This window comes from Theropithecus gelada, chromosome 9 (genome assembly GCF_003255815.1).
Source record: "Theropithecus gelada isolate Dixy chromosome 9, Tgel_1.0, whole genome shotgun sequence".
NCBI lineage: Eukaryota > Metazoa > Chordata > Mammalia > Primates > Cercopithecidae > Theropithecus > Theropithecus gelada.
In genome coordinates, this window is record NC_037677.1 from 11,465,738 (window position 1) to 11,478,679 (window position 12,942).

Sequence of the window (12,942 nt, forward strand, 5' to 3'; positions counted from 1 at the left end):
ACCGTGACTACTCTGAGTCTAGCTAGCCTGGACTGTTTCAGCCACTCAGCCAGGTTTTAAATTACTTGCATCTAAATGTAATTCTAACACTGAACAGTCCTCTGATTATTTATGACACTCAACATTCATATGTTATTAGCCATTTGTATTTCTGTGACTTGTCTATTTTATCTGCCAAATTTTCACTTGTTTCTTGATCTAAAAGCATGGAATTCCACACAGTACAATCATATGTGAATTGACTAATTTCTCAGTATTCTAGTTTTATTAGGCATTAGTAAATAAGTTTTGGAAGAATAACAGTAAGGGTCTTTTGGTAGTTTCTTGAAAAAGTAGACATCCATTTATCACGCAATCTATGAATCACATTCCTGGGTATCTATCCCAGAGAAATAAAAATTTCTATTTATGTCTACACAAAAATCTCAATGTTCATAGTAGCTTTATTTGTAATAGCAAAAAGAATAAAAAATAAAATAAAAAAAATAAAAAACCTGAAACAATCCAAATATCCTTCAGTGTGTAAATGGTTAAACCAACTCTGGTACATCTATACTGCGGAATACTACTAATCAATAAAAAAGAGACAAACCATTGATATATGAAACAATTTCATGGATATTAAGTTTTTGAAAATCCCCAAAGATAATATAATCTATGATTCCATTTATATAGCATTCCCAAGATGATAAAATTAAAGAGACGGAGAACGAATTGGTTGCAAGGGGTTAGGGAAGGACAGGGAGGTGTGGGGAAAGGTATGATAGAAAGGGCGTAGCGTTAGGGAAACCTGGAGTGATGAAACTGTTCTGTAACCTTGGCTCTGATGATGGTTACACATTACACAAATCTACACATAAAATTGCTGAGGACCCACCACATGCACACACACACACACACACACACGCACACATGCATGTCACACACACATGCATGTAAAACTAATGAAATCTGAATAAAGTCTGTGGATTATACCAATGTCAATATCCTGGTTTGATATTTAACTAAAAGTTATATAAAAATGGAGGAAACTGAGTATAAAGTACATGGGATCTCTCTGTACTGTTTTGCAACTTCCTATGAATCCATAATTATTTCAAAATACATTTTTCTAAAAAGTACTTGGTGCTGTTTTCAAAAAACCCATAATTTACATACCCATTCTCTGCTTTTCAACTTGCTCCCTGCAGAGTCTAGGTGAAGTTTTTCCTTCTTTTCAGCTCAACTCCAGTCCCACATTTCCAAGGGGAGGCTTCCCATAATAATCAGAAGTGCAAGAGAGCCACTGCCTCCATCGATTCTGCACAGACGACTCCCAGTCCCTGAGCATGCAGCCCTCAGGAAGCTGGCATTACCAAGGACAGCCATTCCAAAACAGCATTTTGTTGACATTTTGGATTGTTCACATTATAGAAAGATAAGGGCTTTCTCACAATTATATAAAACTTAAGGGAATATTCAAATGTTCTTAGGTAGTCATTTAGATTAGTCCAAGCCAGATTTTCAAAGCACAGCATGTATATTTTGTTAGATGTTTCTGTTAACTGCCGTCATGAATCTAGCAGATGTTCAGGTAACAGTCATTAAAAACTCTCCATGACTAAGTAGCATAATGACCTTTTATTAATCACTGCATATGGTATCTGCCAAATGGGAGAGAAACAATACTCAAGCAGCCTTTTGTTAAGGAGTAACAAGTTATCTGAATGAAGATACTTCAGCACATTTAAATTACATTTAAATTATATCAAGATAGTGGTATAAACATTTAATTCCAAGTAGCATTCTCAATAAAATAACTCATTGCAAACCTAATTGTTCTCTAGAGAACATTCATAATGTTTACTGGGCAGTCTGTTTCAGTAATAATACAAAGCAAGAATTGAATCCTCTCAGTAATTAGGTAACTGATTAAATTTATCAATTATATACTATCTGTTATCTCACTTAGATGATAAGCCATACAGAAACAAATACCAGGCAAGCTCATGAACCACCAAATTCTTCAGAATTATTCACTTTTCTCCAAAATGATGAATGAATTGCAGTCCCTGCCCTCAAGAAGCTGGCAGCTTAATAAAGGGTACAACCCTCTAGAAAATAATCATATACACATATGCTGTATGATAGCAAGTAAAGATATATTCAAAGAGCTACTCTAAATCATTTCCAAGTGGAACTTAGTACCTCTGCTCTACCAGTTCCCAGCTATCCCCTACGATACTTCTAAAAAATATGAGAAAGCAACACAAGATATTGCATCAGTGTCTGAGAAGACTGAGTACCTTCAATTACACTACAGGACCACATGTAAATTTGATTCATATTGCTGATTTTATAGTATCCACTCTTTTCTCCATTACCATGATACAAGGTAACTTGTACAACATATATTTGGGATAGTACATGCAATCCAAAATGCAGCTCTTGATACTGACTAATTACAGATTTGCCACTTGTACTGCTGTTTATTAAGCAACTCACAGTAACAAGCAGAGAAGCAGTATGATCTTACTACACCACAAATAGACATCATTCTACAGGAGTTAACGTTGCTACAGTTTTTTTCTCACGTGAAGTTAATAGCCCATTTAAAGTGAAAAATAACCTAAATCATACCTGGATGTCATTATCACAGAAACATAAAAACTATGTTTTGCTTCTTATATTAGGTGGTATTTTTTCTTTTAACACTATTTTTCCTTTGTTAAACATATGCGATACGCACTTGAGTATACCCAGGAAGACCGCAGAAAGAAGCAACATGGAGCAAATCAAAGAACATGGGAGATAATTTAAAGAAGCAAGAAACCAAGATAAAATCAGCATTCTTTAAGAATGTATCATCCAGGACAGGCGCGGTGGCTCACGCCTATAATCCCAGTACTTTGGGAGGCCGAGGCAGGCAGATCACGAGGTCAGGAGATCGACATCATCCTGGCTAACATGGTGAAACCCCATCTCTATTAAATATACAGAAAAATTAGCCGGGCTTGGTGGCCAGTGCCTGTAGTCCCAGTGACTTGGGAGCCTGAGACAGGAGAATGGCATCAACCCAGGAGGCAGAACTTGCAGTGAGCCGAGATCATGCCACTGTACTCCAGCCTGGACGACAGAGCAAGACTTCATCTCAAAAAAAAAAAAAAAAAGAGAATGTATCATCCAGAAAGCATCTGCAATGGTGATTTACATATCACCATGGTGTAGGGTAGCAAACTGCAGTGATCAGAGCTACTATCCAGCCCCTCACCATTGAGGCCAATATGCACAGAAGTGGAGAGGCTGGTAAGGAGTAGCACATTTCTGATGCTGACATCACAGATGGCAGAATGGGTTTTGGATTCCCTTTACTTCAGAGATTACTTGAACAAATGTAGTTTTGATATTAATAGCAATACTGATTGCAATTCAAATATTGAAGATTCTTTTCTTCAACCAGCATATATCGAGCATTTATCATATGCACAGATAATAGCGCTCCACATGCCAGGAGAGTTTACATGCCATTGGAAGAGATGGTCATCACCATTAAATATTTTTAACAACAAAGGCAGTGATTAATGAAAGAACAAAACACAGGGCTAGAGCCGGATGGCTGTGAAAATGAGCTGGGAAGGGCAGGCTGTACTCTTCGAGATGCCTGATGAAGTAGGCTGTGCTTCACCCTGAAAGCAGTGAGCACTCATAATACATTTTTAAGCTAGAGTGTGTGGCAGAAACATGAGTCTAAATTGTGGTAAAAGAGAAACATGAAAAATGCATTCAGCAGGTTGGCATATATAAATAGTTTCTCAAAGGGCAATAAAAGATACAGAAAGGACAAAAAAAATCAGTACTCCTACAGAGCATAATAAATCTGAACACCACGCACATTTGTTTATTTACCAAACACCACATATTTACCAAGTGCTTAAATGGGGGCCATTCTAAGCACTTTACAAACGCTGCCTCCTTTAATCCACATTCACAAACTTATGAGAACTTTTGTCTGAGGTTATTAATCCAATTTTACATATGAGGAAACTGAGGCACAGAGAAACTAAGTTGCTCAAGGTCATAAGACTAGTAAGTAGTGGATTCGAGAGCTGAACTCAGGCAATCTGGTTACACAATCTATCCAATACTGTCCGATAGAGCTTGCTGCAATGTGGCTATGGAGCACTTAATATGTGGCTAGAATGAGGAACTAAATTTTTTATTTTACTTAATTTTAATTATTCAACCACATGTGGCTACTGGCCACCATGCTGGAGAGTTCAGACCATATTCTTACTTAATATACGGTCCTGCTTTATTAAGAGACTCAGTGACAAGCAAGAGAGGAATGCTGCGGGGCACAGTGGCTCACACCTGTAATCCCAAAACTTTGGGAGGCCAAGGCAGGAGGACTGCTTGAACTCAGGCATTTGAGACCAGCCTGGGCAACACAGTAAGACTTCATCTCTACCAAATATAAAAAAAGTTAGCCAGGCACGGTGGCGCATGCCTGTAGTCCCAGCTACTTGGGAGGCCAGGGCAGGAGAATCACTTGAGCCCAGGAGTTCAACGCTGCAGTGAGCTATGATCTCACCACTGTACTCCAGCCTGGCTGACAGAGCCTGACCTTGTCTCAAAAATTTTAAAATGGAGGAGGGGAAGGAATGGTGCTTAAATAGTCCATTGCAGTCAATTTTATTCTTTAAATTTCATTTTATTTTTAATTGACAAATAATTGTATATGTTTACAAATTTAATGGTTTAAACAATTCAAAGAAAACCTTTCAAGGTCATTTCAAGTTTCAAGTAACAACTGACTGTAAAATTTACCAACTTACTTCAAAAACTCCTTTCCATAGTTAAGACAATGGTACACTGGGCCAACGAGCTAAATAAAATGGACTCAGTTTTCTTTAAAACATTATTAAACTAATTACAATCTGTACTAAATATATCTCCTCACTAAAACAAAGTCCTGACAAAACTTTTATTAACTCTACCCACAACACACACACAATTTTGACTTCAAATATGACATATCTAAATTTAAGGAATAAATACACTGCTTATAGTTTTCCAAGTACAAATGAGGGAACACTGTTACAAAAATTAACAAACATCACTATATTGAAGCAGACTGCTATCCACAGAGCCCTGTATTCTGTTCCAGACATAAACACCTACAAACAAATTATTAGCCATCTAAGAGGTCAGAAGAGCAACATCAGCAACAGAATAACAACAATAATAAAAATAACAAAAACATCAACAGCAGCTTACCTCTATTCCTTACAGTGTGGCAGGCATTGTGTGAGTCCCTCATACACATGATCTCACACAGCCCTTATAACACCTGGGGAAATACACACTATTATTATCTCTACTTTTGAGATAAAGAATCTAGTGCACAGGGAAGTTCCATAACTTGCTCAAGGTTACACAGCAAATGAGTGAGCAAATCCAGGATCGAGACCTCTGATTAACGCCCACGCTATTAGCTGACCACCTCTTGCTGCCTTTCCTCTTCATTAAATCACTCACGTAACTGTGGATCAGCCTAGTGGTCACATGTGAAAATCTCTAAAAGCTAGTCATAACTAAGCCGAATGCACAACTTTCTAAGACTACTGTTACCTGATGTATCAATGTGTGTGTCGGGGGGTAGTTGTGTGTGCGTGTGTGTGCGCGCTTGTATGCAAAGAGTAAACATAGGTAGGCATTTTGAATCGACATTGTAATTCAAGAGGTTACCATAAAAAACAAAAATGGCTTCAAGAAACTAATTAGAATATGAATGTCAATGCTCTGTAAGATCTTAGAGAACATCTAATCACATAACAGATAGTAAACACCGTGACACAAAGACATTCACTGACCTACCTAAAGTCATATGGTAGTAAAACTAGATCGCAGGTCTTCCAGCTCCCAAATCAATATCCCTCTCACCACATTCTAATAGCCACATCCATGTTTCACCTTAGGATATATGCTACTTCTAAATAACACTGCCAAATCCCAGCACAGAACAAAGTACTTTGTAACAGTGTTTAAGTTATATATTTAAATGACATGCTTTTACTTCTAGTCTTATTCTTTACCACATTAGATGCCATACTAGAGAGGATCAGTTTGACTACAAGTAACAGGCCAAAAAAGTCTAAAGGTAACTAAGGGTTGGTACAAATGTTCCTTAGTGTCACTGGTGTCACAAAAGACTAGCCTTCTCTATTTCTTCTACCCCATATTGCTTTTGTCCTTACGGTCACATTATGGCTGCTATAACTCCATGAACTGCACTCACATTCCAGGTAGAAAGAAGGATGTAACAGAAAAGCAGAGGTGACAACTGTCTCAGAAGGTAAAACCTTTCCAGAAATCCTCAGCAGGCTTTTGCTTACATCTTAAGAAAGAGAGTTCATTTGCTGGTTTGTTTTTTAACTGAGGGCACTAACACTCTAAACGAGAGAATGGAGATTGGGTGGACAATGAACACTGTCTCAAGCAGCCACTTCTCAAGTTCTCATTCAATAATTCTTGTCATGGTATCTTCTTTTTTGGTCAAGGGCATGAAAACTTTGTAAATCACAAAGAACTACAAACCTACAACTAAATAAATTAGATGTTATAACTTTAGTTTCATAAGCGTAAATTGTCAACATATATAGCAAAATGAGTACATTCTAAATACAACTGAAAACGATTATCCATCTACAAAATATCTGATATATCTGCAATATCTACAAAATAATCTGAAAGGGTTCATTTATGTATTTATCTGTCCACTGCTTAAGTTACTAGTTATAATATTTCGCTTATCTAAGACCATATTATGACAATCTTAACCATCTAAAACACAACTAAAAAAACAGAATGGAAGTAGAAATGTTCAGTAAGTCAAACCAACAAATGTATTGCAATTAACATTTATTGGTCAATTTAATAAATACAATCTTCATGTACAGAATTTTTAAAGTGTAGTAATAGAAGCAAAAGCAAAATGCTAAGAGAATATAAAGAAAGAAATGATTCAATCTAACCTAGAGAAGTGAGGGGAGTACAAGTCAGGGAACATGCTTTTTGGCAGGTGTGGTACTGGAACCTGAAGGCTGATCTGATAAGGAGTGTGACTGCTGGAGAAGGAGGGAAAAACTCGCCATCCAGATGAAGCAGCACATTTGGGAAGCAGCAAGTATTCTGATGTAGCTGGCACAGAGGGTGCGTGGAGAGATTTAGTGATACCGCCAGAAATATCGCATAGGTTAAGCCCAAATTCTAGGTTTTATGGCAAATTGTTTCAGAAAGCCATTTCACACAGCAGTAGAAGGGTGGCACACAGAGTTAAATGATCAGGCTTCTTCATGCATCCTCCCCCATCACCGTAAGAGGATTCTTCACGTTTGCGCACCTCCTTCACCTATTTTCTTGCCGTACGTAACAATTTGCAGTTTCCCAACACTTTGTGCCCTCTCTTACCTTCGTGACTCTTCCTTCAGGATGCTCACACAAACTCTCTTTTTCCCTACGCTAGCTAGCCTTTATGCATGCCTTCAGACTTGGCTCAACTGACAGCATCAGTCACCTCATCGAACAATTTAATTCCTTCAGTCCTCTCATCACCAAATGAGGGAAAGTTAAGAGGGTCAGTTAAGGACCTCCCCACTCGAGGTTCCATAACCTTGTCTATTACAATGCCTGTCATAACACTGTAATCACTGACTTTCGTCTCTGACCACTTGCATCTGAGCTCCTTGAGGATACATCTCTACACCCTTGCATCTAAGATGTGGCAAGTATTCAATATGTGTTTATTGAATAAAATGAATGGGGAGGCTACTGTCATAATCTAAAGGAAAAGTATGAAGGAATGAACATGGGAATAAAAAGGTCAGGACAGATACCAAAGCTCGTATGTCTTAATAACAAGAGAGACCCTTCAAGGCCCTTATTCAAAATCTACTCTTACTTTAGAATTAATTTTAATAACCTTGGTCATCAGGTTCTCTAACCTACAAAAAGTGCAAAATTAAGAATTTGAATTATTAAGAAAAATTCAATCATATTTAGCACACTTTTGTTTAACAAGATAGAGAAACATGCACTGTTTTTCAAAAGTTTTTTAATTCAAATAAACATGAGGCTTTTAAAGGAGAAAACCAGGACCTTCAGTAACACACAGCTCTTAGGCTTACACTTACACCTCATACACATCTGAGGAGATGGTGTGGCTTTACTTTTCAGTCGGCTCAATGGTGTCTCACCTTGCCAACCTAGTGAAGCTTGGCCCTAGAGATGCAGGCCAATGAGGACATTTGAAGGGAAAACTGTGAAAGTTTGTTTTTCCAATTTGCATAGTTATCACTCATCCCATCCTTTTCCCTGGTCCACCAGGTTACATTCTCTTAACTCTGCCCATGACAGCCTCATGTCAAAACACACTAACCCACTAGACTATGTTGCCTAACTACACAAACACTTATTAGACAAGACTGTCTTAACAAACGCATGTTACACCATTCATCTATTCTTCCATTCATTTTTATAATTTCCCTCCCTCCCCAAAATATATATATATATAAAAATATATATATATATATATATTTTTTTTTGAGACAGTTTCACTCTTATTGCCCAGGCTGAAATACAATGGTGCAATCTCAGCTCATGGCAACCTCTGCCTCCCGGGTTCAAGCGATTCTCCCGCCTCAGCCTCCCAAGTAGCTGGAATTACAGGCATGCACCACCACACCCGGCTAATTTTGTATTTTTTTTTAGTAGAGACATGGTTTCTTCATGTTGGTCAGGCTGGTCTCGAACTCCCGACCTCAGGTGATCTGCCCACCTTAGCCTCCCAAAGTGCTGGGATTACAGGCATGAGCCACCGCACCTGGCCCCCAAAATAATTTTTAACCATATCCTTGACTCTTACTTAGCATAAGTTTGTTTCTATCTCATACCAAGGAAAAGTATTCAATAAAAACTTCTCTCAAACCATTTATCATAATTTTATCCCAAACTTTGATACTTCTAAGATAATTTTCTCTTCACAAATAAATTTCATACTATTTATAATATTAATATGAATACAATACTTAGAAATGCCACATTCTCTCTACATCCATCCAAATTCATATTATATTTTAAAGAACTGATTAAAAAAAACTCTCTTCTTAGGAGTCAGTGTTTTATATTTGTCTGAACGGCTTTGTTTTTTTCAAGGAGTCTGTCAATATGAAAAATTGGTAAAATGTAACAATATTCTGCAAAAGGATAAAATAGTAAATTGGTTAATGATTAAGAACACTATAAGAAGAGGTTTGAAAAAGCTTCTAAGAAAAAAATGTATGTATATACTTCCTGCTTGTCACAAAAAAAAATTATGTCTGAAAAATTTTAAACAAAAGTCTGAGAACAAAAGCCATTCTACTATTTTAATATACTGCTACTGCTACTTTAATATAAGATATAAGTATCTTATTTAATATATAAGTATCTTTTGGTAGTATTTTTTATATCTCATGTTTCCTGTAATATATGAGATATATCTATATATGTGCATTTGAAAAGGCACAAAAATTATTATTCTTTTCCCTGGGTATATTCCAAGTAACTGTGATTGTGAATGAAAACAAAAACTAAAAAAAATTTCCAATAAAAAATTCTGACTGTAAAGGTCAAACTACATAAATCTGACATTTTCAAACAGATGGGATTAAATTAACTAATTTATATTCTCCTGAAATAGTAAAAGCAGTATTGTCTTTAGATACCTAATTGTTAGAATCCTGCTACTGAGAGACGGGAATGTAGTTTTCTATTTCAGAAAGGGAGCAGAAATAAAGTAGAAAGCAAGAGGTAAATAACTGTAAAGTATCCTAAATAATACTGCCACATTTTTAAAGTTAAATGACAACAGTCTCTCTTTTTGAGATGCATTATCTGTTCAATCATTAAATACCACATTCTTCCACAAAATGAAAAAAAAAAAAAAGATGAGATGCTAAGATTTCTTTCAGCTCTAATATTCTTTATATGGTTGACTATTTTATGTATCACAATTCATACTACCACGCTAAATCATTTTACATAAGACTTATGGAATCTCATAAGCTTTACTTTAAAACACAGATTATATCACATTAAAGAAAAAATATAAAATAATCTACATTTTATATCATCTGAGTTATATGTACACTCTTCAAATCATATAAAGATAGAATGCTTAATACATGTGAATGCTTACATGTGAAAAGGCTGATATATCAATTTACCAACTGATTTTAAACCATAATTTAGTGAAACTGCCAATATAATCAACTGAGTTGATGGCCTGTGATTTTTGAAAATCAATTCCTAATTATCATTTTAGAAATGTACTATTTTAAATGCTTAAAAAGTAAAATATACAAGTCTATCTTTAAAGATGTATCTACATTAGCTCATTTAAGATATATAAGTTAGACATGCAATTTTAAAATGTTTTCAAAAATGTATTTCAGCACATTCTAGACACATGCTATGAACATAAGACTGTTTTTAATATAAATAACATTGATTAAGCATATAATCACAAACAGAATTATTTACTAAAAAAGGCAATAAAATCTACTATTCACTGGCTAAATTCATATTTATAACTATTATATCATCAGCTATTCACACAAATAAAAATCATGTAGTTCTTATGTTCTGCCATAGGCAGAATCCTAGCTTGTTCTCTTCTGATATCTGCTATGAATATTTATATTTTAAAATTAAAAGAAATGAGGATTACAAAAATTATTCTTCAACCTCCAAAATACATAATGCAAGAGGATCTTTACAACGTGAAAAGTACTATTACAGCAGCAATGCAATAACCTCTCCTTACTCCCTGTAATAATATGCCCCTAATTTTTGTTCAAAAACAGTAATAATGAGGCATGTTAACAATTATGCCATTACCTGATCCTTTTCAGATACCATAATATATCAGAAATGCAAAAGCATACACAGAAACTCAAAACCCCTTTTTATAGCACATCCTTAGGTCGATACTTAGCAAAATCTGAGTGCCTTGAAAGTGCTTGATTGTTCATTCTGCTAATGATCCTACCTTCCTTCACTGTGGCTGCTTTTTGCCTTGATGGTGTCACCAGCTCCTTTACAATCTGCAAGACTTGAATCATTGCTAGTTAACAAGCCAAAGACTCCAGCTGCTTCCTCTAGAAATCCAACAGGTTTCATCACCAGAAGCTCATTTCTGCTTTCAGAAAGCTCAAGCACGAACACAGCTGAACTTCAGAGAAATGAATGCTTTGCCTAGCTATCCACGAAGGCTCTGAAGCAGTTAATAAGAAACAACGAAAGGACAGGCTGTATCTTCTTGAAATGATGGATTCAAAGTGATTTCAGCACATGTGAAAGCCCCATCCTCAAAGTCCAAAATGTATTACTATGCACAGCCTTAACTAGTTATAAACAAAACAAAACAAAATGCGGATAATCTTCCGTAAATCACTAAGCAAAGTGAAAACATTTTCTCACAAAAGCCATGACAGAAAAAATAAAGTGCTCTGCTATAAATTCTCACACAGTGCATCACAGATGCTATGTGCAAGTTTTTAAGTAGTCAACCAAAATACCCTGCACTGTCGAAAGCCTTAATACTTTTTTCCAATTTCTCAAAAACCTTATATTTGAAACAGAAAATAAAATGTGGATAAAAATAAAATCTATCTTGCTAACTCCAAGCTCCCAGATTTGCATAAAAGATATGGTGCCTCAAAAATATCCTATAAATTCCTTATCCTCCTCCTCACATATACACCTCTGACATCCCAGTCCATGAATAGAAGTCTAAATTCACATGCATACTAGAAATTCCCATAAGAGTCTGTAAATTCAATGGTCTCAACATCAAGCGGCATGGACCAGATAATTTCAAAACAAGTATAATCACTAATCCTTCCATATGATTTTTAACAGCCAAGTTTTAACAAATGATGAATTAATATTTAATACCTTCATTATATGTTCTATTTATCCCATAGCAGCCCTTCTCAAAGTAAACCTACAGAGTTAACTAAATGAGAAAAATGATATTCAGGTGAACATGGCTAAATGCTATGTTTATTAAACTGATTCTCCACCAGCAATTTGTTCCTCTTCCTGTACTGCCAATTTTCCTCTCCTATTTTTCTTTCCTTCCCATGAATTATTTTTACATTTTTAACATACCATAAAATATTAGATCCCAGAGTAAGTCAGAGGCAGTTCCTTTGCCTTCAGACAGTTAAAGGCTTATTTGTTATTTTCCCATTTTTCAGCTGGACAACCGAGCACAGTGAATCAACCAAGGTTACAAGAAAACTGATCCAAAACTCAGCCTTCTGCTTTCTCTCCAGCAAGTGCCCTCTGTACAAATGTCTAGTTTTAAAATTCAAGGTGAAGTTTTCAGCTCTTCAGACACGACATGCTACAACATGTACATATATATCACCCATAATGTATGCTCCATATGGGTGTTAGGTTCAGAAATCAGTGCTCCAAGCCACGACAGTGAGAAAATACTTGGAAAGGGAGGACAAAAAAGGACCACTCTCCTAATTCCCTATCATCTTTAAAGAACATGTTTGTACTCACAACCTAAATCGAAGTAAGAGTTCAGATGGGTCAAAGACCAAGTTTTAAACCTCAAGCCAAAACTGTGATCTTGAATGAATCCCTCTGAAGATGTAAATTTAAACAAATAAAGGTGGAAATCTAACTCCTCAATTCAAGTTTCCCCAATTCTTTCTGTGCCTCATCCCATTTCCTAGGGCAGTTTGGGACACGTAGTAAGTGTTAAGTATCTGCTGCCTTTGTTTTCCAATCACGTTTCCAGCTCTTGAGAAATTACTTCCTCTCTTCTGGAGAAGACCTTCGGAAGGTACTGTTTTGACAGGTAACTTTCCACTAGCTTTCCTCTCTCCCAGTCTCTCTCGTTCT

At 36.1% G+C, this 12,942-nt stretch overlaps 1 protein-coding gene and 1 long non-coding RNA gene across 2 annotated transcripts in view; both read right to left on the minus strand.

Annotated features, from left to right (window-relative positions):
• USP6NL (USP6 N-terminal like) overlaps positions 1-12,942 on the minus strand; it is a 155,877-nt gene that overhangs the window by 107,977 nt on the left and 34,958 nt on the right. The gene's annotated exons all lie outside the window — the stretch shown is intronic.
• Positions 1,602-10,956, minus strand: LOC112632049. The gene is made up of 2 exons (XR_003121245.1): positions 10,918-10,956; positions 1,602-3,129 (listed from the first exon to the last, which is right to left on the minus strand). It is a non-coding gene; the product is annotated as an uncharacterized LOC112632049 (long non-coding RNA).